General features: G+C 43.4%; 2 long non-coding RNA genes across 2 annotated transcripts in view; both read left to right on the forward strand.

Annotated features, from left to right (window-relative positions):
• Positions 1-1861: 1861 nt before the first annotated feature.
• The window catches only part of LOC134342713 (uncharacterized), an 82631-nt gene continuing 67685 nt past the window's right edge, over positions 1862-16807 (forward strand). Inside the window, exon 1 of the long non-coding RNA XR_010017078.1 lies at positions 1862-2006. This is a non-coding gene — a long non-coding RNA (uncharacterized LOC134342713). The remainder of the gene's footprint in view (positions 2007-16807) is intronic.
• The window catches only part of LOC134342714 (uncharacterized), a 61456-nt gene continuing 48689 nt past the window's right edge, over positions 4041-16807 (forward strand). Inside the window, exon 1 of the long non-coding RNA XR_010017079.1 lies at positions 4041-4179. This is a non-coding gene — a long non-coding RNA (uncharacterized LOC134342714). The remainder of the gene's footprint in view (positions 4180-16807) is intronic.

The raw sequence follows: 16807 nt of genomic DNA on the forward strand, positions 1-16807 counted from the left end.
TAACCACTATAACTCTAATAGTTATAATTAAAGTTAATTGTTATGAAGCTAGTTTAAATCTCAAACTCCATTACTTATCTCTTGTTATGCTGTTTTTCAATAAGGTAACTGTAGTTGAACATTGCCTTTTATTAGTGGAAGGAGGTTACAGGGGTCAGATAAACAAGAATGTGCACATAGGGAGTTCATGCAGTTTTAAATCTGTGCTTTGAACCAGGGATTAAGCATTAATAAAGATAAGAAAAACTTTACTGCTTTGTCATAACATGATTATTTCCTTACACAGGAATAAAATGCAATAACATTCGTGATGGTATCAAAATGCTTCCTGGAGCTGTTTCACAAAAAGCTACCCCTGATTGTAGTAAAAACACCCAGAAACATTAATATGATGTACTCCAGTTTCCTGACACCATGTTATCAATACCACTACCATTAGAATGCTGATTTTGGTCATATTAATTGCTGAAAAATATTCGGCTATTAAATCAATACACCCCAGGCATGAACACCATAAGACATCCATTTGTTATGTGCCGTATTGTATGATTGTTCCTGGCAATTTTTTCTACAGAAGTGGTTTGCCATTGCCTTCTTCTGGGCAGTGTCTTTACAAGACGGGTGACCCAGCCATTGTCAATACACTTCAGCAATTGTCTGCCTGACGTCAGTGGTCGCATAACCAGGACTTGTGATATGCACCAGCTGCTCATATGACCATCCACCACCTGCTCACATCCTGATCCTGATTGGGGGGCTAAGTAGGTGCTACACCTTGCCCAAGGGTGGCCTGCAGGATAGTGGAGGGAAGGAGTGACTTACACCTCCTTTGGTAGAGACTACCCTATGATATGTATATCAATGGAGGAGGAGGGATGTTATCAACAAGAGGAAATCTGCCGATGCTGGAAATCCAAACAACACACACAAAATGCTGGAGAAATATCGACTATACTCTTTTCTACAGATGCCGCCTGGTCTGCTGAGTTCCTTCAGCATTTTGTATGTGTTTGTTGGGGATGTTATCAATATCCCTACCATTAGAATGCTGATATTGGTCTCTAAATGGTCATATTAATTGCTGAAAATTTTTAGGCTATTAAATCAGCACACCCCTGACATTAAGACCATAAGGCTTTGGTGCAAAATTAGGCCATTCGCCCCATCGAGTCTGCTCTGCCATTCTATCATGGCTGATTTATTATCTCTATCAACCCCTTTCTCCTGCCTTCTCCCTGCAATCTTTGATGCCCGAACTAATCAAGGACTTATCAACCTCTGCTTTATATATACCCAATGACTTGGCCTCCAAAGCTGTCTGTAGCAATGAATTCCACAGATTCACTATCCTCTGGCTCAAGAAATTACCCCTCATGTGTGTTCTAAAGGGATGCCCTTCTATTCTGAGGCTGTACCCTCTGGTGCGAGACACCCCCCGCCAACTATTGGAAACATCCTCTCCATGCCCACTCTACCTAGGCCTTTCAATATTCAGTAGGTTTCAATGACATCATCCCCCCCCCATTCTTCGGAATTAAATTTAACCAGGGGTAATGGTGCCAGCCAGTGGTGCAGTGGCATCCACACTGGAGTTTGAGGCGAGAAGTCCTGGGTTTGCATCTGGCCGGCTCCTTGCACGCTTTCCATCCATGCTGAGTTGAGCATCATGCTAGCAGCTCAGCCTGGTAAAAAGCAGGCAGATGCTGAAGAAACAGCAAGGATACCGCCTGGTGTTCCACAGGGCACGGAGAGGGGAGAGAACATCTATGGGTGCTTTCTGGCTGCCTCCCATGGTGTGTTTTGTCATTACTAGAAAAACATTGCTGCAGGAGGATAGAGGGCTGGCACACACAGTTACGGATGTATCATCACCACCAACTAGCTCCGTCTAACCAGAGGTCACGGTGACTACCTTCCCAATAAAAATTGATTTCTCCTCTCCACCACAACTTCTGCACTACAGATGTTTCGTCAAAGACTGGTGGTCGCTAGATACGGAGGGAAGGGTAAGCAGTGATATCAATCACCAGTAAAGATGATTAGCTTCAATCTGATTAGCTGACATAGATAAGTTAGCGGAATCTGAAAATTCAGGCAGGTTCCAGTATGATCGTGCTAGAGGTGGTTGATTACATGAGCCATTAAATGTATGTTACATATTCGCTCTTTGAAATCATTAGAATATTCCATAGCACTCTTTTGAAGAAAAAATCATCCTCAGTGTCCTGACCAGTATTTATCCCCACTAAACAAACTAAAATGGGTTATCTGGTTTTTCTCCCTCTGTCCCTCTCACTATACCCCTTGCCCATCCTCTGGGTTCCCCCCCTCCCCCTTTTCTTCCTCCCTCGGCCTCCTGTCCCATAATCCTCTCATATCCCCTTTGCCTATCACCTGTCCAGCTCTTGGCTCCATCCCTCCCCCTCCTGTCTTCTCCTATCATTTTGGATCTCCCCCTCCCCCTCTCAAATCTCTTATTAGCTCTTCTTTCAGTTAGTCCTGACGAAGGGTCTCGGCCCGAAACGTCGACTGTACCTCTTCCTAGAGATGCTGCCTGGCCTGCTGCGTTCACCAGCAACTTTGATGTGTGTTGCTTGAATTTCCAGCATCTGCAGAATTCCTCGTATCTGGTCCTTAGTTTGTTTGTGAGAGTTTGCTGTGTGGGAACTGGCTGCTCGATTACCCTCAATACCACAATGACAGTTCTTCTGAAATATTTCATCAGGTATATGATTGTTAACACACAGGGCTTTCTCACATCTTTCATTCACTCATACCCAATTAGAACCCTCTTTAAGAGTTAATTCTGTAGTTACTTATTAGTCCTTGTTAAAGAGCTGCTGACCAAAGCTTTCTATTTAGTTAATGATCAATAGTCTGTCAAGGAATAATTGGACTTGGGTATGTATGATGTTAGGAGCATTCCCGTGGCCTGTGAGTTTAAATGCAGCTTGTGGGTGTGCAGTCTTCACAGGAAACCACAGATTGCCCAATTTCAAAACTTCAGTCTGATCAGCTGAGCATTGGAGAGCCAGATACTATTTAAATATCAACTTTAATTTCTTTGCTGATTATTAAGCGGGACTGAGGAAGGTCGGGAGGGGAAAATTTTTGTGCAACCTGCTTTCTTACAATAATAGACTGGTGAGAATTGACCAGTGCCTTTTGCATTGTTCCACAGTACATCGCATGCCAACTGATGAAAGGAAACCTGATGGGCAATTTGTACTGTGCCAGCCCGCACAAGCAGAAATAAGTGAACAGATAATCTGTCATTGTAATACTGGCTCCAGAAAGCTCCTATTGGCCAGAATATCATTGTTCTTTGTTGGAGATTGCAGTTTGGTTCAGTCCAACACCTCTCCTTTAGCAGCAGACTGAAGTGTGGCCTAGATCACGTGTGCATCCTAGGCACCATGGCAGTAAAGCATCTGACCTGAACTACCATCTTAAGCATTCATTTCCTGCAGCACGGCAGTATTGTATATAGGTAACATATGCTACAGCAAGTTGGCAAATCTGAATGGCACTTCCTAAAGTCGTGATCTCTTACCCCTAAAAAGTGGAAGGATAATAAGTATGCAGTCATCCTGCAGCTGGAAATCTTCTGCAGGCTACGCAAATCCGGAGCGATAGTGTAGTGGCTAAAATGCTGGATTGGCAGTCAGATTTCTGGAACACTGATCAAGAGACTTGAGTTCAAGTCTGATCATAACAGTTGAGGAATTTAAATTTATAGTGGTACGGTAGTGTAATACCATTACAGCGTCAGCGGTCCGGGTTCATTTCCCACTGCACTGCAGTCTTTATGGAGTTTGTATGTTCTCCTCGTGACTGTGTATGTTTCCCTTGGGTGCTCTGGTTTCCTCCCACGTCTCAAAAATATATAGATTAGACCATAAAACGTAAGAGAAGAATTAGGCCATTCCATTATGGGTGATTTATTATCCCTCTCAATCCCAATTTCCTGTCTTCTCCTTGCGACCTTTGAACACTGACTAATCAAGAGCCTATCAACCTCTGCTTTAAATATAATTGATGACTTGGCCTCTACAGCCATCCATGGCAATGAATTCCACAGATTCAACATCGTCTGGCTAAAGAAATTACTTCTCAGCCCTGTTCTCAATGGTTACGGTTACGGTTCTGTAATGGATCCCGCAACCCTCTTGGTCATAGGTAAGTGCTGCAGCAGTTCCGCCATTTCTCATGCTTATGGGCAAGTAGCTGGGTTGCAGCAAAGCTCTGTCGGGTCTACTCTGCAACGTTGTCTGCCCATATCTTCCTCTGACTGCCCCTTTCTCTTTTCCCCTGCACCGTCCCTGAAGAATGGTCTTTGAGAGTACACTTGATCCTGCTATGTGGCCATACCATCTCCGTTTCCTCCTTTTTACTGTCTACGGTAGATCTTTGTAGTGTCTCGTGTGCTGGTTGAGGGTTCTTCATACTTCATCATTTGAAACATGGTCTGTACGTCTCAAATGGTTGTCCCTTTATTCTGAAGCTGTACCCTCTAGCCCAAGACTCACCCACGATAGGAAACATCCTCTCCACATCCACTCCATCTAGGCCTTTCAATATTCAATAGGTTTAAATGAGATTCCCCCCCCCCACTTCATTCTTCTAAACTCATATTAGTAGCTGAATTGGTCACATGGGTGTAAGTGAGCAGCATGGGCTCATTGGGCCAGAAGGACCTGTTACTTGACAGTTCGTAGTCACAAGGGCATTGTGGGAGAACCCAGCAGGTCGTAAGAATGGTTCAGTGGGACTGAGTATTAAATAATGGCTTTGCCAATTATGTCACGTCCCAAACTATAGTCCAGATGAAGGTCACATCCAAAATTTTCAGTGCCCTCCACAGATGCTGCTTGACTCAATGAGTTCCTCCAGCTATTTGTTTTGGATTCCTTTCCATAGACAATTTGTCTGTAACTGGGCTCTATAGGGTATAGTGAAGTAAATGAGAAAGTGGTAAAGAAGATAAAAATTAGCTTTATTTGTCATGTGCATTGAAGCATCAAAATGTACCGTGTAATGCATTATTTGCGTCACTGTTTACAATGTGCTGGGGGCAACCCACAAGTTTGGGAAGCAGCATGGTAGTGCAGTGGCCAGCACAATGTTTTACAGTACCAGCGACACGGGTTCATTTCCCATCGCATGGTAGTGTAGTGGTTAACACAACACTTTACAGTACCAGCAACCCGCGTTCAATTCTCGTCACTGCGTATAAGAAGTTTGTAAATTCTTCTCGTGACCACATGGGTTTCCTCTGGGTGCTCTGGTTTCCTCTTAGAGTCCAAAGACACACCAGTTAATAGGTTAATTGGTCATTGTAAATTGTCCCATAATTAGGCTGGGATTATATCGGGGATTAATGGACAGCACAGCTAGAATGGCTAGAAGTTGTATCTCAATAAATCAATAAAGTATCGCTATACTTCCAATGCCAACATAGTGTGCCCATAACTAACTTACCCTAACTGCAAGTCTTTAGAGTATGGGAGGAAACCAGAGTATTCGGAGGAAACCTACATGGTGACAAGGAGAATGTACAATCTTCTTACTGATAGTGGCAGGAATTGAACCCCGGTTGGTGATCTCTGGTGCTGTAAAGTGATTGTGCTGACTGCTGAGCTAAAGTAGGATAAATGCGTGGCTGAGGGATTGGAGCAGGGGGCAGGGATTCAGATTTCTGGATCATTGGGACCTCTTTTGGGGCAGGTGTGACCTGTACAAAAAGGACGGGTTGCACTTGAATCCAGGGGGACCAATGTCCAGGCGGGGAGGTTTGCTAAGGCTATTGGGGAGAGTTTAAACTAGGATTGCCGGGGGGTGGGAACCAAACTGAAGAGAGGGAGGAAGAGGTGGTTGGCTCACAAATAGAAAAAGCTTGGAGTCAGTGTGAGAGGGAGGATACGCAGGTGATAGAGAAGGGATACGCTCAGACCAATGTTTTGAGATGTGTCTATTTTAATGCAAGGAGTATTATGAACAAAGCGGATGAGCTTAGAGCGTGGATCAGTACTTGGAGCTAAGATGTTGTGATCATTACAGAGACTTGGATGGCTCAGGGGCAGGAATAGTTACTTTGAGTGCCAGGCTTTAGATGTTTCAGAAAGGACAGGAAGGGAGCCAAAAGAGGTGGGGGCATGGGACTGTTGATCAGAGATAGTGTCATGGCTGCAAAAAAGGAGGAAGACATACAAAGATTGTTTACAGAATCCCTGTGGGTGGAACAGGAAGGGGTCAATAACTCTACTGGGTGTTTTTATAGACACCCAATAGTTACAGGGATTTTGAGGAACAGATAGGGAGACAGATTCTGGAAAGGTGTAATAATCACAGGGTTGTCATGGTGGGAGATTTTAATTTCCCAAATATCGACTGGCATGTTCCTAGACCGAGGGGTTTAGATGGGGTGGAGTTTGTTAGGTGTGTTCAAGAAGGTTTGTAGATAAGCCTACAAAAGAAGAGGCTGTACTTGATCTGGTATTAGATTCAAAGATTCAAAAAACTTTATTGTCATTCTAACCGTACATCAGCTCTGCAGGGCAGAATGAGACAGCATTTCTCAGGAGCAGTGCAATCATAACATAACAAATGCAACATTAAGTAATAAACATAACAATAAATAGTAAAACACAACAGCCACATGTCAGTTAAAATCAAGTTATAAATGTCCAGTGCAAGTTAAAAGTGTCCAAAGCAGAGTCAGGTAGAGCAGCTATTTAGCAGTTCATTGGGAAATGAACCTGGTCGAGTGTCAGATCTCTCAGTGGGAGAGCATTTTGGAGATAGTGATAACAACTTTATCTCCTTTACCATAGCATTCGAGAGGAGATAGGAACGGACAAGTTAGGAAATCCTTTAACTGGAGTAAGGGGAAATATGAGGCTATCAGGCAGGAACTTGGAACATGAATTAGAAACAGATGTTATCAGGGAAATGTATAGCTGAAATGTGGCAAATGTTCAGGGGATATTTGCATATAGTTCTGCATAGGTATGTTCCAGTGAGACAAGGAAAGGATGGTAGAGTACAGGAACCGTGGTGTACAAAGGTGATTGTAATTCTAGTCAAGAAGAAAAGAAGAACTTGCAAAAGTTCAAAAAGCTAGGTAATGACAGAGATCTAGAAGATTATAAGGCTAGCAGGAAGGAGCTTAAGAAAGAAATTAGGGGAGTCAGAAGGGGCCATGAGAAGGCCTTGGCGGACAGGATTAAGGAAAACCCCAAGGCATTCTACAACTATGTTAAGAGCAGGAGGATAAGATTTGAGAGAATAAGATCAATCAAGTGTGACAGTGGAAAAGTGTGTATGGAACTGGAGGAAATAGCAGAGGTACTTAATGTGGTAAAGAGGTACTCTGCTCTCACCCCATCCTCTCACCACCTCACTAGGGATAGGGTTCCCCTTATCCTCACCTACCACCCCACCAGCCTCCAGGTCCAACATATAATTCTCTGTAACTTCCGCCACCTCCAACGGGATCCCACCACCAAGCACATCTTTCCTTCCCCCCCCCTCCACTTTCTGCTTTCCGCAGGGATCGCTCCCTAGGAACAACACCTTATATTCGGTCTGGGTAGCCTCCAACCCGATGGCATGGACATTGATTTCTTTAATTTCTGCTAATGCCCCTCCTCCCCTTCTTACCCCATCCCCTATTTTATTTATTTATTCATTTGTTATTCCCCCCCCTTTTTTTCTCTCTGTCTTTCCCTCTCACAATCACTCCTTGCCTGCTGTCCATCTTCCTCTGGGGCTCCCCTTCCCCTTTCTTTCTCCCGTGTCTTCAGCTTTGTTTCCACTTAGCCAATCAACTTCCCAGCTCTTTGCTTCATCCCTCCCCCTCCCCCTTTCAAATCTCTTACTATTTCTTCTTTCAGTTAGTCCTGATGAAGGATCTCGACCCGAAACATTGACTGTCCCTCTTCCTATAGGTGCCTCCTGGCCTGCTGTGTTCTACCAGCATTTTGTGTGTGTTGCTTGAATTTCCAGCATTTGCAGATTTTCTCGTGGTTGCGTATTTAATGAGTACTTTGCTTCAGTATTCACTTCGAAAAAGGATCTTGGCGATTGTAGGGATGATTTACAGCAGACTGAAAAGCTTGAGCATGTAGGTATTAAGAAAGAGGATGTGCAGGAGCTTTTGGAAAGCATCAAGTTGCATAAGTCCCTTGGACCAGATGAGATGTACCCCAGGCTACTGTGGGAAGCGAGGGAGAAGATTGCTAAGCCTCTGGCGATAATCTTTGCATCATCAATGAATGGAAGAGGTTCCGGAGGTTTGGAGGGTTACGGATGTTGTTCCATTATTCAAGAAAGGGAGTAGAGATAGCCCAGGAAATTGTAGACCAGTGAATCTTACTTCAGTGGTTGGTAAGTTGATGGAGAAGATCCTTAGAGGCAGGATTTATGAACATTTGGAGAGGCATAATATGATTAGGAGTAGTCAGCATGGCTTTGTCAAAGGCAGGTTATGCCTTATGAGCCTGATTGAATTTTTTGGGAATGTGACTAAGCACATTGATGAAGGTAGAACAGTAGATGTAGTGTATATGGATTTCAGCAAGGCATTTGATAAGGTACCCCATGCAAGGCTTATTGAGAAAGTAAGGAGGCATGGGATCCAAGGGGACATTGCTTTGTGGATCCAGAGCTGGCTTGCCCACAGAAGGCAAAGAGTGGTTGTAGATGGGTCATATTCTGCATGGAGGTCGATGACCAGTGGAGTGCCTCAGGGCTCTGTTCTGGGACCCCCACTCTTCGTGATATTTATAAATGACCTGGATGAGGAAGTGGAGGGATGGGTTAGTAAATTTTCTGATGACACAAAGGTTGGAGGTGTTGTGGATAGTGTGTAGTGCTGTCATAGGTTACAGTGGGATGTTGATAGGATGCAAAACAGGGCTGAGAAGTGGCAGTTGGAGTTCAACCCAGATGTGTGTGAGGTGGTTCAGAGGAGATTTACAAGGATGTTGCCTGTATTGGGGAGCATGCCTTATGAGAATAGGTTGAGTGAACTTGGCCTTTTTTCCTTGGAGCAACGGAGGATAAGAGGTGACCTGAGAGAAGTGTATAAAATGATGGGAGACATTGATCGTGTGGATAGTCAGCGGCTTTTTCCCAGGGCTGAAATGGCTAACACGAGAGGACGCAGTTTTAAGGTGCTTGGAAGTAGGTAGAGAGGAGATATCGGGGTAAGTTTTTTACGCAGAGAGTGGTGAGTGCGTGGAATGGGCTGCCGATGACGGTGGTGGAGGCGGATATGATAGGGTCTTTTAGGAGACTCCTGGCCAGGTATATGGAACTCATAAAAATAGAAGGCTATGGGTAACCCTAGGTAATTTCTCAGGTAAGGACATGTTCGGCACAGCTCTGTGGACCAAAGGGCCTGTATTGTGCTGTAGGTTTTCAATGTTTCTAAACATTAACCAAAACATTTCCTGGTCCTCACTCAGTCCTTCAGGAACATTTAAGTTTACATTAATGGGGCAGACGGGGCCTCTGTTGAACCTCTCAGATGAAAGCTGATACCTCTAACAAAAGTAACAATCCCCACAAAAGTTAATGTTAACATTGATAAACATTACTTCTCCATTAATCAGTATTAGATTAGATCAGTATTGATTAGTTCTAGAAATAAAGATTATAGATTCGCTTGATCAGTCACACGTACATCACAACATTGAAACATACGGTGAAATGTGTCATTTGCATCAAATCAGATCAGTCAGGATTATACTGGAGAGCTTCTGCTGTCAACATACCATGCCCACAACTCACTAACCCTAACCATAGACTTTGGAATGTGTGAGGAAACCAGAGCACCTGGAGGAAACCCACATTCTCCTTACAAACAGTAGTGGGAATTGAGTGGGGTGTATGGGGTGTCAGGGAGGGGTAGCACCGCTGGTGGGGGAACATGTCGCGTCCTTTTCTAGGTGGTTAGTCCACCTTTCATTCCCACCTGGCACTCAGCTCTCACCTGTGGCTGCCCGTAGCTGTTTGCATGTGACAGCGGCCACACCCCGGGCAGTGGCTTCGACAAGCCGGCTAAACCAGGTGAGGGTAGCCGACGGGTCTCAAACCCTTGGTGAGATTGGGAGTTGTCTATCCCAGCATGTGAAGATAGACTCCGGCGGATTGAGCGGACGAGACCAATGGAAGGTCCAACAGTCAAGAAGGCGGTCTCTGCAAGCGTCATGGAATGTGTAGAGCAGGACAAGACACAGAAGACGTCCAGGTTATCGCTGCACCTCGTCCCATCTTCAGCCGTCTCGACTCTGTCTTGCCACTGGATCCAGATGGGAATTGGGAAGAGAGAGTGAGGCTGACACTGTGCAACTCTCCCTCCTTAAATCCAAACCACGCGCTGGTCTCGATACCATCACAACGGTGTCAAGGTCCTCATTGACATCGACGATGGACGAACATCAAATCACATCAGTGGGAATTGAACTTCAATCAATGATTGCTGGCACTGTAATGTGATTTGTGAACTGCTAGGTACCATGCCACCATTTTGTATAAATACTTGTATAAACATTTATGCAAAATGCTTAGTGATTCTCCCAAAGAACAAAAAGAGTCGAAAGCCATTGTTGCAACATATTCCAGTAGCTCTGCTTCTTTGCTACATTTTTAGCCTCACACTTGGGGCTTACCAGGAATGTGGGTGGAAACCGGAGCATGCAGAGGAAACCGATACGGTCATGGAGAGGGATGTACAAATATCTTGCAGATGGCATTTGGAATTGAAATCTGAACTCCGACACTCCTAACTGTTATAATGCCGTGCTAACTGCTACACTACTGTGCTGTGTGATGCAATATAATCTATATCTAAATAGAACATGCAAGTGGAACAATATAGAATCCTACTCTTCTTGCAACAATATAATGGCTATTAACTCCAAATTTCAAATATATAAAATATGCAACCATTAATCCCACATTCGCGCATGTAAAACAGAGCCATTAATTCTAAACTATATGAAGAGCATACAGCTATTAACCCCAATAGATAAAACGTACAATCATTAACCCCAAATGTAGAAAATCGCCAGTAATTAGTTCTGTCACTGAAGTATAATTTACTGCTAGTTTAATATTGGGAGAACAATTTGCACATTTTCTCTAGGTATTTTTCCATGAGGAAGAATGAATAATATATCCTTCTGGGTCATCTATGATAATTCCACCAACACCCATAGATACAGATATGAATTTGTTCCCGATATTCACTGGACTCTGGTCAGTCCACCAAATTTGCTGTGCTTTGATTAGTCCACACCTCAGGTGGTGGTAAAATATCTTTGGCACATGGTCAAAGGGTATTATTATTTCTGTTGCCCTGCCTAATATTTGCCTCTCAATCAATGTGGATGAAACAGAAAATCTTATCTTTTTCATTTTTAAGTTTGTGGGACTTTGATGTGTTTCCTGTATTAAAACTCTTCAAAAATAGTTAATTTGCTGTAAAGTGCCAAGGGTAAACGGGAAAAGGATGAAAAATATGAATGCTTTAGGAACAACTACTTCCCTCCGCCATCAGATTTCCAGACAATGAATCCATGTACAACAATTCACTATTTTTAATTATGCTGTCTTTTTGCAATAATTATTCAATTATGAAATAATCATGATAATGAAAATATCCATGAAAATTGATTATCGTGCACTACATTTGGCCCTCCTTATCCACTGGTTCCACATGCGTGGATTCAACCAACCACGGATCGGGAAAACCTGGAAGTTCTCTCTCCAGCACTCGTTGTTTGAGCATTGTTCGCCTCGCGTCTTGTGTACAAACTTCTTTTTCTTGTCATTATTCCCTAAACAATACAGTATAACAACTATTTACTTAGCATTTACATTGTATTAAGTATTATACGTAATCTAGAGATGATTTAAAGTATACAGCAGGATATGCGTAGGCTATATGCAAACACTGTGCCATTTTATATAAGGGACTTGAGCATCCGCGGATTTTGGTATCTGCGGGGGGTCCTGGAACCAATCCCCTACGGATAAGGGGGGCCGACTTTATTTTTTTGAATCGTCTGTATTTGTTACTTCAATTCATAATTCAAGTCAATTAAAATATTGCCCACAATGTAAGCTGGAAAACTATCTATCTTGTCCAGGCATGCCTGAGCATGATTTGTGTTGCCAACGTGACCCACAACAATGGCACCTTTTCAATGATTCTTCAGTGTTAAGCCGGAAGGCTCTGCTGCAACACAACAGCAATGTCCACCCTTCAATACCAATCGGCTGGGTAATACTCATGAAGGAAAACTACTGAAATTTGGAAGTCTTGTTGAAACGCATACAGTAGAGCAACTACGACAGGAACATCTGTGGTGATCTGAAAGTCGTCGTACTGTTACCAGAAATGCAGCTCGGATACACCAAGTACTGTTGTTTCATTTTTTTCTTGGCAAGCACAGAGCTACGTGCAGCTGGTTGACAACATGCTTGCAGCATACAAAACCATGAAGTGGAACACGTCGCTGAAGATTCACTTTCTGCATTCCCATTTGGACTTCTTCCCTGCAGATCTTGGCGCTGTCAGTGATGAGCACGGTGAAAGGTTTCACTCAGACATTGCAATCATGGAGAAACTGTATCAGGGCGACTGGAATCCATCAATGCTGGCTGATTATTTATTTATTGATTTACAGCACAACATAGGCCCTTTGATCCACACTGCCCAGCAATCCCCCGATTTAATCTGAACCTAATCATGGGACAATTTACAATCACCAATTAGCCTCCCAATTGGTACATCTTGGACTCTGAGAGGAAACTGGAGCACCCAGAGGAAACACACGCAGCCATGGGCAGAATGTACAAATTCCTTACAGGTTGCAGCGGGAATTGAACTCTGGTCGCCATTATTGTAAAACATTGTGGTAACCACTGCACCATACTCTTCCCCCATTTATTGTTGGACACTTAAGCGAGAAGCAAGATGTGTTGGCGCATGGCCAAGTGGTTAAGGTGTCAGTCTAGTGACCTGAAGGATGCTAGTTCAAGCCTTGGCTGAGGCAGCGTGTTGTGTCCTCGAGCAAGGCACTTAACCACACATTGCCCTGCGACAACACCGGTTCCAAGCTGTATCGGCCCTAGTGCCCTTCCCTTGGACAATATCGGTGGTGTGGAGAGGGGAGACTTGCAGCATAGGCAACTGCCGGTCTTCCATACAACCTTGCCCAGGCCTGCGCCCTGGAAACCTTCCAAGGTGCAAATCCATGGTCTCACGAGACAAACGGATGCCTATGAATGAAGCGAGAAGCCTCAGACACTAAGCACAGACAAAAATCATCAACAATCCATTTTTAGCTTAGTTGAACTATTGCAAAGCATCACCACCATGATGCAATTAAACGCATTATTTTTGATAAAATTTAATTTCTTGTTTCTCCAAATCCATACGTGATATAAGCAGTCTGAATTTTTATTTGTATTTAGCTTTAGTAGTCTATTATAATCACATACCATTCCTGAGGAAGCAAGATTTAGTCCAGTATAATCTATACGTGAAACTTAAAGAGATGAGAGAGAACTTAAATGGATTTTTTGCATCTATACTTACTTGGGAGATATACACACAATCTATAGATGTGAGGAAATGCAGCAGTGAGGTAGGGGACCCTATGCAGATTACGGAGGAGGAGGTGTTTGCTGGATTGAGGCAAATTAGGGTGGATAAATCCTCAGGGCCTGACAAGGTGTTTCCTCAGACCCTGTTGGAGACTGGTGCAAAAATTACAGGGGGCCAAGCAGAGATGTTTAAAACATGCTTAGCCACTGGTGAGGTGACAGAGGATTGGAGGATAGCTGATCATGTTCCATTGGTTAAGAAAGGCTCTAAGAATAAACCAAGAAGTTATAGGCTGCTGAACTTGACATCAGTCGAGGGAAAGTTATTGGAAGGTATTCTAAGAGACTGGATAAATAGATATTTGGATAGACAGGGGTTCTTTAGGGATAGTCAACATGGCTTTGTATATTGTAATTCATGTCTAACCAACCCTTTTTGAGGAAGTTACTAGGAAAGTTGATGAAGACAAGGCAGTGGATTGTCTACATGGACTTTAGTAAGGCCTTTGACAAGGTACTATATGGGAGATTGGTCAAGAAGATTCAGTCACTTGGCATACAAGATGAGGTAGTAAACTGGATTAGACATTAGCTTCATGGAGGAAGCCAGAGAGTGGTTGTAGATGGTGGCTTCTCTGACTGGAGGCCTGTGATTAGTGGTGTGCCACAGGGATCGAAGCTGGGTCTGTTGATTGTCACCCTTGTCAACAATATGGATGTTAATGTGGTAAACTGGATCAGAAAGTTTGCGGATGACACCAAGATTTATGATGTAGTGGACAGCGAGGAAGACTATCAAAGTTCAAAGCTTGCAGTGGTACTTGGACCAGCTATAAAAATGGGCAGAAAAATGGCAGATGGAATTCAATATAGACAATTTAATGTGTGAAGTGTAGCACTTTGGGAGGACCAACCATGGCAGGACTTACACTGATCACCTTTTGATCACCTACTTAAAGGATGTAAGATGCAAATAAGACTGAAAGAGTAAATAAAGTTGAAAGAGGGCAGAGAAAATTAACAAGAATGTTGCCGAGACTTGAGGACCAGAGTTATAGGGGATGGTTGGATAGATTAAGACTTTATTTCATAGAATGTAGAAGATTAGGGGGAAATTTGATAGAGATATACAAAATTATGAGGGGTATAGATAAGTTAAATGCAAGCAGGTTTTTAGAATGAGTCACTACAACTAGAGGTCATGGGTTAAGGGTGAAAGGTAAGGGGAACATGAGGGGCAACTTCTTCACTCAGAGGAGGGTGAGAATGTGGAACAAGTTGCCAGTGGAAATGGTAAATAGTCATAGTCATACTTTATTGATCCCGAGGGAAGTTTGGTTTCATTACAGTTGCACCAACCAAGAACAGAGTATAAATATAGCAATATAAAACCATAAATAATTAAATAATAATATGTAAATTACGCCAGGAAATAAGTCCAGGACCAGCCTATTGGCTCAGGGTGTCTGACCCTCCAAGGGAGGAGTTGTAAAGTTTCATAGCCACAGGCAGGAATGACTTCCTATGACGCTCAGTGTTGCATCTCGGTGGAATGAGTCTCTGGCTGAATGTACTCCTGTGCCCAACCAATACATTATGTAGTGGATGGGAGACATTGTCCAAGATGGCATGCAACTTGGACAGCATCCTCTTTGGGGGGTTGATTTCAACACTTGAGAGAAATTTGGATAAGAACATATATGAGAGGGGTATGGAGGGTTATGACCTGCATGCATATCAATGGAGCTAGGCAGATTAATGGTTTGGCACAGACTAGATGGGCCAAAGATCCAGTTATTCTGTATTGTTCTATGACTCTCTCACCTTATAATAGTCATAGAGTAATAAAGCATGGAAACTCATACATGCCCATCAAGCTAGTCCTACTAGTCTGTATTTGTCCCATATCCCTCTAAACCAGGAGTTCCCAACCTGGGGTGCATGAACCCCTTGCTTAATGGTATTGGTCCACGGCATAAAAACAGTTGGGAGCCACTATTCTAAACCCATCCTATCCCATGTACTTACTCAAATATCTTCTGGATTTTGTCATTGTATTTGCCTGTGATTGGGTGGGTGCATCAGAATGAACTGTTTATGTTCTGTATCTTAATTTCATTTACTGTTTCCCTATTTATGCATATTGGAATGGATATTCAGGCTTCCCATTGACTCGGGAGATAATGGAATTAAATTTAAAGCCTAGGTGTTTGACCACAGTGCTCATAAGATATTCACTGGAGTAAAATAAATGCTGGCACTAGCACCTCACACAGCTCAGACATCACAGGAAACAGCCTCCTCTTCATGGATACTGTCAATGCTGCTTGCTGCCCTGTTAAAGCATAATCAAAGACCCTACCCACTCCAAACATTCTCTCTTCTCTCCTTTCCTATTGCACAGAAGATACAAAAGCCTGAAAGAACATGCTATTGGACCAAGGTCAGCTTTTATAGGACTATTGAATGGTCCTCTCGTATGATAAAATGGACCTCAACCTCATTATAGCCTCGCACCTTATGGTCTGCCTGCACTGACTTTGCAGTGGCAGTACAGTGCAAACATAACAAATTATTATAATTTTCAATATAAATTTAAAAAAGGAAAGGTACATCGCATCTGAAGTTTCTCCGGTTAGCGGACGATTTCCCTCTACGCCTCTCTGACATAGTGGGTACCGCGTACGAGGCAAGTTACAGCAGTGGTTTGCCATTGCCTTCTACCGGGTGAGTTTCCAAAGAGATCACCAGCTCGTAACCCAGCACAGATGGAAAGCGTGCAGGGGAGCTGGCTGACTGGATTCGAACCCGGGACCTTTCAACCCAAAGTCAAGTGCTGATGCCACTACGCTACCAGCCAGGTCATAAATAAATAAATAGTGCAAAAGAGGGAATAATAAGTTAGTGTTGATAGACTGTTCAGAAATCTGATGGCAGAGGGTAAGAAGAAGCCATTCCTTAAAAATACTGTGAGTCTTCAGATCCTGTCCCTCCTCCTTGATGGTAGTAATGAGAAAAGGACATGTCCCCCAGGTACTGAAGGTCCTGAATGATAGATACCTCCTTCTTGAGGCAACATCTTATGAAGACCTCCTCAGCGGTGGGAAGGCTGTGCCTGTGATGGAGATGAGTCGACAACCTTCTGAAACCTCTTAGATTCCTAGGCATTGGCACCACCATACCAGAC

The sequence above is a fragment of the Mobula hypostoma genome, chromosome 2 (genome assembly GCF_963921235.1).
Source record: "Mobula hypostoma chromosome 2, sMobHyp1.1, whole genome shotgun sequence".
Classification (NCBI taxonomy): domain Eukaryota; kingdom Metazoa; phylum Chordata; class Chondrichthyes; order Myliobatiformes; family Myliobatidae; genus Mobula; species Mobula hypostoma.